The sequence below is a fragment of the Gopherus evgoodei genome, chromosome 3, assembly GCF_007399415.2.
Source record: "Gopherus evgoodei ecotype Sinaloan lineage chromosome 3, rGopEvg1_v1.p, whole genome shotgun sequence".
In the NCBI taxonomy this organism is placed as follows: Eukaryota; Metazoa; Chordata; order Testudines; family Testudinidae; genus Gopherus; species Gopherus evgoodei.
This window is the reverse complement of record NC_044324.1, coordinates 13,978,011-13,989,004: the sequence shown is the minus strand read 5'-3', so window position 1 is coordinate 13,989,004 and position 10,994 is coordinate 13,978,011.

Below are 10,994 nucleotides of genomic sequence, written 5' to 3'. Positions count from 1 at the left end.
CCAGCACCTGCAGCATCCCTGTCATCTCCCCAGCTACTCTGCAATTACACCCACTGGGATGATTGCTGCCACAGTAGGCGTGATTAAAACAGACCCAGCAACAGTGGAGGAAACCTTCCCGGGCTGGGAAGTCTGTAAGACTGTCACCTGAGTTCCCAAGGGAAGGAGTGAAAATTCCATTGCTGGAGCCTTTTTGAAACTAGCCAGGACAAAGCCCTGGATAATATCCCATAGGAGCCAACCCTGCACTGGCTGGGGAAATGGAGCAGGTTTCCTAATGGGTCTTTTCACAGTGAGGCATGAGGATTGAGAGCTTTCTTTTCTCCACGTGCAGCAGCTTCCATTCCTGCGCCGATAAATGTCTAATCCAGTCCTGAGTCTTAAGCTATTTGCCTCAGTAACACCCTGCAGCAGGAGGTTCCACAGGCTAACAATGTAGGCCTGATATACACTTAAAAGTTAAGTCAACCTAACTGCATCACTCGAGGTTGTGAAAAATTTCACACCCTGAGTGCCAGAGATAGGTTGACTTAATGTGAACGTAGATGCGGTTAGGTTGACGGAATAATTATTCTGTCAACCGAGCTGCCAGCTCTCAGAACAGTTGATTCACTGCAGGGACAGAAATTCCCATAGTTGTGCCACTCTAGTGTGAACATTGCTGTAGTCAGCTTTATATATATGCCCAGCAAGTTTCCCGTTGACCATGTCAGCAGGGCGGCCAAGGACTGGCAGACCACAGAGAGCTAATTCACCTCTTGCCCTGGAGGCTATCCCGGCAGGTCTGTATTGAGGTATGTTGTGTCCTCAGCTCCATGGATGAACAGAGAGCTTCCATCTTCAGTGGGTCATTCTGCACCAGCTCCTGAGTCTTGCATGCTTTACCCCTTTTAATCGATTGAGAAATCTGTTGTCTTGGAATCGACCACCCCAGTGTCCTGGTATTTTCTGAGATGGGGTAATCAGAGAAAACACTTGGCTTTCTTAAGAACGTCCACACTGGGTCAGACCAGTGGTCCACCTAGCCCAGTCTCCTGTGTTCTGACAGCGGCTGCTGCCAGGTGCTTCAGAGGGAATGAACAGAATGGGGGCAATTATTGAGTGATCCATCCCGTCGTCCAGCCCCACCATATGTCAGTTGGAGGTTGCATCCCTGACCATCTTGGCTAATAGCCGTCGATGGACCTGTCCTCCATGAACTTCTCTCATTCTTTTTTGAGCCCAGTTATACTTTTTTCCTTCACAATATCTCCCAGCAACAAGTTCCACAGGTTGACTGTGTGGTGTGTGAAGAAATACTTCCTACTGTTTTTTTTAAAACTGCTGCCTATTCATTTAATCAGATGACCCCTGGTTCTTGTGTTATATGAAGGGGTAAATACCTCTTCCCTATCCATTTTCTCTGCACCATTCATGATTTTAATGGCCTCTATCACATCCACCCTTAATCATCTCTTTTCTAACCTGAACTGTCCCAGTCTTTTAAAACTCTTCTCATATGGAAACTGTTCCATACCCCAGTCATTTTTGTTCTCCTTCTCTGCACCTTTTCCAATCTGATCTTTTTTGAGATGGGGTTACCAGAACTGCACACAGTATTCTAGATGTGAGATACCATGGATTTATATAGTGACATTATGATAGTCTCTGTTTTATTATCTATTCTTTCCCTAATGGTTCTCAACATTCTCTTAGCTGTTATGACTGCCACAGCACAGACTCCAAGATCTTTCTTGAGTAGTAACAGCTAATTTAGACTCCATCATTTTGTATGTAGAGTTGGGATTATGTTTTCCAATGTGCACTCCTTTGGATTTAGCAACATTGAATTTCGTCTGCCGTTTTGTTGCCCACTCACCCAGTTTTGTGAGATCTCTCTGTAACTCTTTGTAGTCAGCTTTGGACTTAACTATTTTGAGTAATTTTGTATCATCCGCAAATCTTGCTGCCTCACTGGCCACTCACTTTTTCCAGATCTTTTATGAATATGTTTTGAATAGCACCGCTCCCAGCACAGATCTTTGGGGGACCCCGTTATTTACCTCTCTCCACTGTGAAAACTGACCAGTTATTCCTATCCTTTGTTTCCAATCTATTAATCAGTTATTGATCCATGAGAGGACCTTTGCTCTTATCCCATGACTGCTTACGAGTCTTTGGGCAGAAACTTTGTCAAAGGCTTTCTGAATGTCCAAGTACACTAAATCCACTGGATCTCTCTAAGCCCCATGTTTGTTGACCCCCTCAAAGATTTCTGATAGAATCATAGACTCATAGAAAATTAGGGTTGGAAGAGACCTCAGGAGGTCATCTAGTCCAACTCCCTGCTCAAAGCAGGACAAACACCAACTAAATCATCCCAGCCAGGGCTTAGTTAAGCTGGGCCCTAAAAACCTCTAAGGAAGGAGATTCCACCATCTCCGTATGTAACTCATTCCAGGTCTTCACCACCCTCTTAGTGAAATAGTTTTTCCTAATATCCAACCTAGACCTCCCCCACTGCAACTTGAGACCATTGCTCCTTGTTCTGTCATCTGCCACCACTGAGAACAGCTGAGCTCCATCCTCCTTGGAACCTCCCTTCAGGTAGCTGAAGGCTGCTATCAAATCCCTCCTCGCTCTTCACTTCTGCAGACTAAATAATCCCTGTTCCCTCAACCTCTCCTCATAAGTCATGTGCCTCAGCTCCCTACTCATTTTCGTTGCCCTCTGCTGGATTTTCTCCAATTTGTCCACATCCTTTCTGTAGTGGGGGCCCCAAAACTGGATGCAATACTCCAGATGTGGTCTCACCAGTGCCGAGTAGAGGGGAATAATCAGTTCTCTCGATCTGCTGGCAATGCTCCTACTAATGCAGCCCAATATGCCATTAGCCTTCTTGGCAACAAGGGCACATTGTTGACTCATAGATTGATGATGCATGACTTCCCTTTACAAAAGCCGTGTTGACTCTCCCCCAACAAATCGTGTTCATCTCTGTGTCTGATAATTCTGTTCTTTTCTACAGTTTTAACCAATTTGCCTGGTACTGAAGTTTAAGCTTATTGGTCTGTAATTGCCAGGATCGCCTTTGGAGCCTTTTAAAAAATCGTTACAATAGCTACCCTCCAGTCTTCTGGTACAGAGACTGATTTAAGCGACAGGTTACATTCCACAGTTAGTAGTTCTGCAATTTCATACTTCTTATTTTCAAGCCCTCTGATCCTATTAATCTCTGCACTCTCTGGCTAGACATTTATACCTCCGGAATTAGAGTGCCAAAGCTTCTCCCGCTCTTCTCTTACAGCCCAAGTCTTGTTGAGTTCAATGACTCATTACCCTGCTGTATAAAGGGACAACTGAGAGCAAATTGTACTGACAGGTCCTTATTGCCTGTAATCACTAGACAGAAGCTGTGTCACTATCCGCCTTCGATTGTTGCAGCAGGAATTTTATTTCTGACGGTTTGCTTGATTTTCCTGCCTTGGTGTATTACTGTTGTCAAAGGCGTGTGCTTCGCTCCGATGACTGAAATAAGTGCTCAGCCTTACGTGAGTTAGTGAAGGCGATCGAACATCCCTTGAGCCTGCAAAATACCTCATAAGACCCTGGCCTGGGGCCTAGTGAAATTGTATGTCGCTGCGTCATAAATGACACGTGGGACCAAGAGAACACCTGTGTCTGTCTCATGTCATGGGCTCTCTGGCAGCTCATTGTAGCATCAGTGAATCTGTGGCAGGTATCGTTGGACAAGGTCTGTTAGCTCCTCCAGTCCATTCCCAGGCCTTGTGTGGCCCATTTCACAAGGCACTAGCCTGCCTCGTTCCCACTCAGAGGCCCTAGGTAGCATTAGCAGTGCCCAGCCCAGATTCTGCCGCCTTGCTGCCCCAGACGCTGTCCCACCCACACAAGTGGTACCCAGCTGTTAGCAGTTGCTAGGTAACAGTGTCCTAGCCTCTGGATATATTCAGCCACTTGGCTCTGATTGGGTGAGGTGATTCTGCTATGCTGTGATTTATTGACTGGGACTGTGTCTGTGTCTGTATCTATCTGTGTGTGTGTGTCTGTGTGAGCGCGCATGGTTTTCTGTGCAGCCTAGTGAGTGAGAGCCTCCATCTCGAGTTGGGGTTTAAATTAATCTCTCTTAATAAGCAGGGTGATTATTTTTCCCCGACTTCCCTTCCTGCTTTTCAGTGCTGTTATTCCAAACAGCCCGCATGTGGCAGAGGGATCGGAGAGGGGCAACCCACACCCAAGGCTTCCCATCCGTCAGCTTGGAGCGCCCCCCTGGCCCTGCTGAAGGCACTGCTGATCAGACACCCATTCCCGTTCCCACGAGCACCTTCTCTCAATTGCATGGGTGTACCTTCAGTAATGCTGCCTTGCCAGCTCCCTTGGGAGATTAGCCAACAACCCTGTTGCTTTTACAGTCAAGAACTGTGTGTTGCTTAAACATTCCCTTCCTTAGAGTCCAGCCTCTGCGCCTCCGTTTTACCATCTTCTGAGTCTACCACTAATCTCCTTCCTTGATTTCTGCTTCCTTGCAGGTCTTTATGTATGTGATCTTCCTCCCCCGCTCCTGGAGCCTTCCCTTTTCCAGGCTCCCTTTTCCAGGCTCTGTGAAATTAGCTTGCACAGTCCTTCCTCACCTGCTTTGTCCCTGGCTCAGTTTTGCTGCTCAGCTTTGGGGACCAGAACTGTGTGCACTGGTATGACACCAGGGCTCTGCAGCATGGCACAGTGACCTCTCTGGATTTAGAGGCCCTCTCTGTTTATACATACCTGAGAAAACCATTGGGCTCTGCTTTGCAGTGGTGTTATCCTGCCACCTCGCTCTTAGTTTGCTGATGGTGGACCCCAAAACTCTCACTCCAGAGAAGTACGGCTCAGTGTAAACCTGGGCTGGGTTTTTGCCCTGGGGTGGGGGAGTACAGAATGACCAAAAATCTAAAGGGACAGGACATCACATTCCTTCACCCTGTTTTAAAAGACTTTCCATGATATACATATAAATACAGTAAAAGCCTTTTTATCCAGCATGTTGGAGGAGCGGGGGGGGGGGGGCCAGTAAGTGAAAAATTCCTGTTCACTAAGAGGAAGGGAGATTGAGTGCAGGAGGGGGCTTGGGGCAGGGGTGCAGGATGGGTTTTGGGGTGCTGGATCCGGGGGGCACTCACCTCAGGTAGCTCCCTACAAGTGTTGACCTATCCCTGCTGCTCGTAGGCGGAGGTGTGGCTAGGCGGCTCTGCACGCTGCCCCTGCCCTGGCCCAATCTGGCACCCTGTGCCCCAACTCCCTGACCTGAGCCCCTCCTGCATTCCGAATCCCTCATGGATGTCCTCTGCCTAGGAGCAGCAGGGATATGTTGCTGGTTCCAGGAAGCCACACAGAGACAGGTGGGGAGTCTGCCGGCCCCACACCAACCGGACTATAAACCGGACTTTCGATGAAGATTAGAAATGCTGGTTGGCACAGGGCCAGATAAAACAGCTTTTACTGTAAATACACTGTATAAACTGTATATACACGTTGCCGTTTACATGACTACCCTAAAACACTGTGTAACCTAACTAAAAGTTGTGGGTGGATTACCGCGGACTTTAAAATTGCAAGGGATTATTCTGTCCTGGAAAAGCAACTCAGTAACTAAAAAATTTATAAATCCAGGTGCACCCCTAGTTTTCTCACTCTTTGGAGGATGGTGGTACAGCCCGCCCATGAACAACAGCACCAATCAGTGGTAAGGAATCGGCTAGATCTGGTATCAACGTTTCCTCCTTCAAATCATTGAAATTAGGAGTTGTAATGGGAGGAGGAACAGAAAGTCCGACTGGAATATCCACTGGGCTTGTGACAAGGTCTGGTGGTAGGTAGATGCAGGAATCAGTGAGATGGCAGCTCTAATATCAAACTCCATTCTTGTAGGAACTGCTTCAGTCAAAGGTGGGATCCGAATGCCGCCTGTGAGTCCAGTTCTGATAACACATGCAGCGCCAGGTCTGGGTCAGTGTCTTTTTCCATATTACGACTTCCCGACTTCCATCCTTTTTTTAGGGTCAATCTTCATAGGTGTCTTCTTGGCTGGACGTTGGACTGTGTGACAGAGCAGGGCAATGTGTCCTTTCTTCTGGACCTTTCTGCAAGAAAACCCGGTGTGTCCAGCAATCCTTAGCGACAGTCACAGGGAAATTCCTTATGTTCCCATGGTCCTCGCCAATTCAGGAGGTGAACGTCTTGGCTCACACTAAATTCCAGAGACTCCTTCTCCGCCGTTTCCATGGCAGTTTCCACGTCGGCAGCCTTCTTGAATGCAAGAGCTGATCCAGTCCACAGCTATTCCCAGATCTGGTCAGTGCATATTCCTGGGACAAATTGATCGTGTGGCCCATCCCTTGATGTTTGTCTGAATGGACAATGCTCCGGCAACTTCCTTAGAGCAGCAAGGAGTGGTGCTACCGAGTCTCTGCTCCCTTGCTGCCATGATGGAATCGGTACCATTCGGCTGCTGTTGATGATGTAGGAGAAAAATGCATGGGAATGCGACGTACGCGGTAGTTCTGGGCACAGTTAGAGGCAACAGGCCACACAGCAGCAGCTTGTGGGCCTTCTCGCCCAGCAAGGCCAGCAAAGTTGAAATCTGTCTGGAATGGAATCGCAAGTGACAAATGGTTCAAAATGGTTGAGGGATGTCGGATCTAGACTGTTCTCAGTGGTACCTGATGACAGGACAAGGAGTAATTGTCTCAAGTTGCAGTGGGGGAGGTTTAGGTTGGATATTAGGAAAAACTTTTTCACTCAGAGAGTGGTGAAGCACTGGAATGGGTTACCTAGGGAGGTGGTGGAATCTCCTTCCTTAGAGGTTTTTAAAGTCAGACTTGACAAAGCCCTGGCTGGGATGACTTAGTTGGGAATTGATCCTGCTCTGAGCAGGGGGTTGGACTAGATACCTCCTGAGGTCCCTTCCAACCCTGACATTCTATGATTCTATGATGTTGCTCATGACACGATTTCCATTGCACTCACCACCATTGCCCACAGAAGTTGCCATTTCTCTGCTCTCCTTTTTGATATCACTCCCCCTTATGCCTCTCTTGATCTCTGGCATGTCCAAGCTTGGTGTTTGACAGCAGTCCCCTGTGTGGTGCACTCATGTTTATTGGAACTCCAGCCGTTGTGAAGTGGAATCGAATCCCTCTACTGCTTCCCTGGATTCGAATGGAGCTTTCATTCCGCAAGCCTTGGGTAACAAGTGGTGTCCCTAAGGGTCAGTCCTAGGACCAGTCTTATTCAACTTATCATAAATGAGCTGGAGAAAGGGGTAAAAAGTGAAGTGGCAAAGTTTGTAGATGATACTAAACTGCTCAAGATACTTAAGACCAAAGCAGACTTGAAGAACTTCAAAAAGATCTTTCAAAACTAAGTGATAGGGCAACAAAATGGCAAATGAAATTTAATGTGGATAAATGTAAAGAAATGCACATTGGAAGAAATAACCCCAACTATACATACAATATGATGGGGGTTAATTTAGCTACAACGAGTCAGGAAAAAGTTCTTAAAGTCATCGTGGACAGTTCTCTGAAGACGTCCCCGCAGTGTGCAGAGGCGGTCAAAAAAGCAAACAGGATGTTAGGAATCATTTAAAAGGGGATATAAAATAAGACGGAGAGTATCTTATTGCCCTTATATAAATCCACGGTACGCCCAAAGCTTGAATACTGTGTGCAGATGTGGTCTCCTCATCTCAAAAAAGATATTCTAGCACTAGAAAAGGTTCAGAGAAGGGCAACTAAAATGAATAAGGGTTTGGAATGGGTCCCATATGAGGAGAGATTAAAGAGGCTAGGACTTTTCAGCTTGGAAAAGAGGAGACTAAGGGGGGAGGATATGATAGAGATATATAAAATCATGAGTGATGTAGAGAAAGTAAATAAGGAAAAGTTATTTACTTGTTCCCATAATATAAGAACTAGAGGCCACCAAATGAAATTAATGGGCAACAGGTTTAAACAAATAAAAGGAAGTTCTTCTTCGCACAGCGCACAGTCAACTTGTGGAACTCCTTGCCTGAGGAGGTTGTGAAGGCTAGGACTATAACAGTGTTTAAAAGGGAACTGTATAAATTCATGGTGGTGAAGTCCATAAATGGCTATTAGCCAGGATGGGTAAGGAATGGTTTCCCTAGCCTCTGTTTGTCAGAGGATGGAGACGGATGGCAGGAAAGAGATCACTTGATCATTGCCTGTTGGGTTCACTCCCTCTGGGGCACCTGGTATTGGCCACTGTCGGTAGACAAGATACTGGGCTAGATGGACCTTTGGTCTGACCCAGTACAGCCGTTCTTATGTTCTTATGAGCCGTGAGTGCACCCTGCTGCCTCCCCTGCCCAGGCACGTTACCCTCTACCTGGTTGACATTGTGGCCCAGATCCTCGAAATCTATCGATATGCCTAACTGCAATTAACTGCAAATATCGAGGTGGATCTGGGCCTTCATGCTTATGCCAAGGAGACGATCACCCGGCTGTGAGCAGTCCGGGGGATAGTAAATCTTCTGCCTCCCCACTGGAAATGAGTAAGAGACACTCCCCCCGTGTCTTAGGAACAGGCCTGAGTCCAGCCCCCTGCCATCCCAGCCCGCTGTCATATAATCCCACTCCCAAAGTTGACTTGCTATGGCTGCCGTCTGCTGGCAGGGAGGATACAGCCTGTCAAGGCGTGTCTGCACTGCCCACTAACCCCAGCTCTGTGGGACCCGGGCTCGTGCCCTGGGTGCTTCCACACCCACGCTTGTGCGTCCACACTGCATTGTAAACCTGAGCTGGACCCAGGTGTTGCAGCCATGCTAACGTGTCCATGGTACACGTCTGATTCGGGTCTGGGGCTTGACCTGCGTCCGTGCTGCAAGATGGCAGAGCTTAGACCTGCATTACAGTGGGACTTAGCCTCTGACCTCCCTTCTCCCTCCCATTCCCCAAACAGGGTCCTAGGACCCCACTCCTGAGCGTTTGCTGAGCTGTGTCAGACCGATTTGTGTATAGATGGAAAAGGGGCTTGGGTTCAAACCTGACTACAGGCCTTTGAAGTGTCATCACACAGCTACTTGTCCCTCACAACAGCTGCAAGCAATGAAGCCTTGGCCCCAGCACTGTGGTGATAGGTTGGGGAAGGGGCACTTTACTCAAGCAGGCCTTCACCAGGTATAGGGAAGCTGTGTAGGATAAGCACCAAGAGCACTTCCCCCAGATGAAGGCAGGCAGCCCCATCCACTGGCTCCTTTGGTCTTTCATGACACATGGTCAGTAGGGCTTTGAACCCACAGCTCCTGAGGAGAGGGACCATGGCTCAGAGCACAGGCCCCTGAAGCCAGTCAGTTCTCTGCCTCCTGCCTTTTCCTAGTCACCACCCACTGATGGGCTCGGCGGATGCCGCAGCCAGGGTCTCCTGATGCGTTAGCAGGAAGCTGCTTCAGTGTCTGAATGTGGGATTGCAGGCGCGGGTACCAGGAAGGGCAGGTGACCTTCAAAGAACCCTGTGGTTCTGTCCTCATGTTTCGTGGGTGGATGCAGACTATGGCCCCGGTTTTGAATTCCAGTCATCATTGGCTGCCAACCGTCCTCTCCTGAATCACACTGGGGACTGCCACAAGAGCAACTTGCTGTCCCTTTAGTGATGTGTATGGGCTTTAAGCTGCCTACAGCTCCATGCTGAACAGCTACGGCTGTTTGGTGGGGGGGTCTGAGCTTTGCGCCCCCTTGAACACACAGTAGGAAGGGTCTGGGTTGTAGCCCATGGGCCACGCAGGCCAGGCCCCACGGGTCCCAGAAGGAAAGAGGTTCCACTAACAGCTGGCTTTGAGTGATGTCACAGGCAGCTAGGTACCAGCAACATCCCCTGTGCAAGTGAAAATCCTCACGGCCACAGGGCTGGGACAGCTCCACTGGCCAACTCATTGATCTGGCCATGAGCTCTTTTATAAACACCCTCTCCCCACTCACTCACTGCATGGGTATGTATGTGTACACACACACACACGTAATCCCTCCCCTTGGACACACACACACACACACACACACACACACACACACACACACACACACACACACACACACGTAATCCCTCCCCTTGGACACACACACACACACACACACACACACATCCCTCCCCTTGGACACGGACACGGACACACACACTCTCCCCTTGGATGGGGACACACACACACACACTCTCCCCTTGGATGGGGACACACACACACACACACACACACACACAATCTCTCCCCTTGAATGGACACACACACACACACACACACACACACACACACACACACACACACACACACACACACACACACACACACACACCCCTCTCTCTCTCTACCTGCAGGAGAGCCAGAAGGCCATGGCACAAAATGCACCTGAGACACTGCACAGATCACGAGAAAGGGAAGAAATGCCAAGGCAGTTTATTTACAATGGTTGTATACAAAAAGACAGCTGGTGCCACAGCTGGAACAGACCCTCTTCCCCACTCCCTCCCACCAGCTCCCACAGCCAGATCCTGTGCCGAGCTGTTCTCTGAAGAGATGGGCTCTGATTAATTGCTCTCATACTAAAAGCTCCAGAGATGCCATTTTATCAAGGCCTCTCAGTTAATCAATGCCCTAAAAGCCTTATCCAGCTGTAGGGGCCAGCGAGACCTCACTTGCTGGAAATCGATGTGGGGTGTAGGGCTCGGTCTAGCTGGAAGGCTGTCTGCAGGCCAGCCGCTCCGGCTCTCTGCCTTCTGGCTCAGAGCTGGATGGACCGCACCTCAGCCTTTCTGCTTTTTTCCAGGAGTGAGAGGGCAGCTCAATCCCACACATGGGGCCGTGAACACCAGCACTGGCTGGTCTTTCAGTGCAACCCGACCCAGGGATCTGGCGGTCGCTCCTTTCCACTATCTTCCTTCCTAATGTGCCCTTGGAACTCTGTAACAAGGAGGCATCCGCCATCTCCTCCGGGAGCCCACTCCACC